This window comes from Fukomys damarensis, unplaced genomic scaffold (genome assembly GCF_012274545.1).
Source record: "Fukomys damarensis isolate Sample0158 unplaced genomic scaffold, DMR_v1.0_HiC HiC_scaffold_25, whole genome shotgun sequence".
Lineage (NCBI taxonomy): Eukaryota > Metazoa > Chordata > Mammalia > Rodentia > Bathyergidae > Fukomys > Fukomys damarensis.
Window position 1 is genome coordinate 27,484,782 of NW_022900937.1, and position 3,535 is coordinate 27,488,316.

Here is a 3,535-nt window from a genome sequence, read left to right on the forward strand (position 1 = left end):
ACCCCCGGGGGAATGAGTGGTGTAAACGCAATGTTAATCCAACCATGCTGATCAGAGCTGTGTCCTGATAGGGATTTGGTTTCGACAATTCAGGTCTGCGTCTGATAAATCTGGGAATAATATGAACCATTTGCTGTCTTGTTTCGTGTGTGAAATCCAAAGATCATGTCTCCCTTCCCAGGGAGAGGACGCTGTGTAGAGAAACTAAGGAATCCAACCTTAGGTTTTCTTTTCCACTTCTTGCATTTGGACAAAGGAGAATGGGACTTCAGAGCAACTAACAGTTTAAGAGAGAGTCCAGGGTTTGGGTTTCACAGCAAACAACGGGTAAAGGTCATGATGAAGTTCCTTGATTTAACACTTGAAAAATGCTTCTAACTGGTAGAAGAAAAGCAGAAAGAATCAAAGTCAGTGGTGTGAATACAATGAATAGTCATTATGATATTTATAATTATAAAATGTATATTTAGAACATCAACAAAAAAGATATAAATTCCATTTGACTCAGATTCATCTCTTCTGGATATCTTTATAAGAGTTAATGTCATTGTATTAGTGACACGTATGTGCCCATGTTTATAGCAGTGCAATTCGCGATAGCTGAATAATGTAAGTGGCCTATGTGGCCACCAACACAGGGGTGGGAAAAGAAAATGTACACGTGTGTGTGCACACACACACCTGTACGTGTGTGCAGTGAAGTACTACTCAGCCTTATAGAAAGAAAAACTTGCATCATCTTTGAAAAATGGATGCATCTTGAGATTGTAATACTCAGGTTAAATAAATCAGGCACAAAAAGTTAAATATCACATAGTATCTTTAATTTGAGAGACCAGTAATATAAATAATTGAAAAAGCAAAATGCATAGAGATTTTAGATATCACAAGATAGATTCCATTAGGTGGAAAGGGTGTCTGAAGAAGAAGGTAGCAGAGAAGTTTGGGGGAGAAGGGCCGAGAAATGATTAAGACTCAATGTGTAAATAGACCAGTTCCCACCATTGAATTTAATTTTATGTATTGCAAGTAAATATTAATTAAAAAGAAAAGAAGCACATGAAACATGAAAAGCAGGGCAAGGACCTGATGAGGTCTAGAGGAAGAAAAGTGTTGATGACCCTTCACTGTGTCTCACGCAGGAATATTTACACTGTGTAGTTCAATTTTTTTCTGCAGAGAGCTTGTCTAAAGTCAACTGAGGAAAGATCATATTTTTGGAAGTTGAAGTTAAAAATTATTTTACCAATTCTTTGAGTTTTCAAAATGAAATATATGAACAATGCAGGCTCAGTGTCCCCAAGGTCAGAATGCTCTTGCCTTGCAAACCTGCGAAGAGTGGATTTAAATTGTCCTGTGTTTTCAATGTTGTGCTTATCCACATATGCTTTGGTTGTTCCTTAATCATTTGCAGCAAATATCAAAGTATCTGTGGGCTGTGGATTTAGCTCAGTGATTCTGCGGCCTGCCTCACATGGGCCCAAGTTTGATTCCTAGTACAACACAAAAAACAAAAAAAATGTATATAATTTAAATCTCCTTGGCGTCCTTGGTATGTGACCCTCTTCTTTTACCCATGCTTAGAAATTTAGTTCCAGACTGCAGAGACCTTCCTCTGATTTTAATTTTTTATGTTCCATATTTTCTATTCCATTTTTAACATCGTCAGGATTTGTGACAAACCTTACAAAATTATTCTTCATCAGGGATGGAGATCCGAGAGCCAGTTAATGAATTTCTGAAAACAAGACAAACAGCGGTCAGCACATCCAAGAAATTCCAGGACAAGACTCTCACTATTAAGATTCATATAACTTCTGACTCAAAGCTAAGTGGTCAGAGCCTTATTTCAGCCAATTTCCATGGAAGTCTCTGCTGTTTCCTTCCAGAAGAACATGAAGAACACTCACAGTGCCATTGCCATATCCAGTTCGGAGCACAGCAGACACAGTGAGGGGCCTTGAGTACTGCCCTTGTGTCCAGGAACCACCAGGATATGCGCTGTGTCAGGACAGGAAATCTCCAGTGAATCCCCTTGGGGACAATGCACAGGCTGAGGGAGCCGCCCAATGTTCATGTCCCGCTCAGTCTGACATCGGTCCCTGGTGGTGAGAGTGGGGGATCGGAGTGGGGTGAAAGCCCAGCCCCTGTTCTCAAGTCTAAAATCCTGGAGCTTGTTCAGCTCCACAGGTCCTCGGTGGGTGAGATGGGCTTCCTGTGGGAGATCTGCAACTGTAACACCCAAGTTTGTCCCTCTCTTATGCTGCCCTTTGTCCTCTATGGTTTTCTTTGAAATCACGTGTTAGTGCATTTCTTGCTCATTAATCTATGTTTCCATTTCAGTAATATAACCAAGAGGAAATCTACTAACAGTATCAAGAGGATGTTTGGCCACAAGGAGTGACTCTGTAGGAACAGATTATTCCATTTCCTCTTCCACAAACATAACCATGGATCACACCCTGCTCTGCCCTCTTATCGATAAGTTTGTTTGTGTTTTTGGCCCATCTCTATAACACAGGAATTTTTTTTAATGTTTTCTCTATTCATTACTAAGGAACTGTGAATGGGAATTAGTGGACATACCAAGTCCCCTGCAGAATAAAGGTGTAAACAGCAGACTAATCCAGACACTCTGGGCAGATCTGTGTCCGCAGTACCTGCACTGGATACTTTAGCTCTGCATCTGAAGGGCCTGTGAACTTCATCCTGTCATTCAGCCTTTCTGTGCCCCTCTAGTCACAGGTCATAAATCAGGAGATTATGGAACTAACATCTAGGAGTCATCACATGTTCTTTGAGGTGATACCTGTATGATTCTAATGGAAAAATGGAAAAAAGAGAAAGTATTAAAACATATACATCCTACCCAGGGCCTGGCTCCTACAGCTCTCCTCAGAAAGGCACCTGGGGAGGAGATCCTCACCGTGAAACACACACGTCTCCATCTGTTTCTCTGAAGGGACAGGGAACAAGATGACGCTGCTGTTGTCATGCCCACCATACCCAGCCCTATGGCAGCAGCACAAGTGTAACCCTGGTCCACAAGGCCTCACCGTGCCGATGCAGACCCCACCCTGCCATCAGAAGCAGCCTTTCAACCCACTGCCCTCTCTGACACACAGCCCTGGCTCCCAGATGCTCTCTACCCGAGCTCGGTCTGTGCACCTGCCCCAGACAGCAGCTGCAGCTTCACATCGGCTCTGGGGTCACAAATTCAGGCCGATCCTCTTCATGAAATTCATGCTGCTTGAAATTTTTTGTCTTATTGTTTTCTCTTCTTGCAGTGAACCACACTTGGAAATACACCGACATTTTGAAGTTTGCTTCAATTTTGAATTAACTTGAAATGACTGTCGTCCTCCCCCATGCATGTGCCGTGGAGGGAGAGTCTGGATGATTCCCCTCCAGTGCTGACCATGAGCACAGGGCAGTGGGGCCAGGAGCAGATGGAGCGGGCTCCACACTCTCACTGCTGAACAGCAGGCTGAGGAGGAGCAGGACTCAGGGAAGGAGGCAGGAAGCAGAGAGAGCT

The 3,535-nt window shown here is 43.1% G+C and overlaps 1 long non-coding RNA gene across 1 annotated transcript; it reads left to right on the forward strand.

Annotated features, from left to right (window-relative positions):
- On the forward strand, nt 1–2,523 carry LOC104852961. The gene is made up of 3 exons (XR_777622.1): nt 1–93; nt 1,890–2,108; nt 2,344–2,523. It is a non-coding gene; the product is annotated as an uncharacterized LOC104852961 (long non-coding RNA).
- The last annotated feature ends 1,012 nt before the right edge of the window (nt 2,524–3,535 follow it).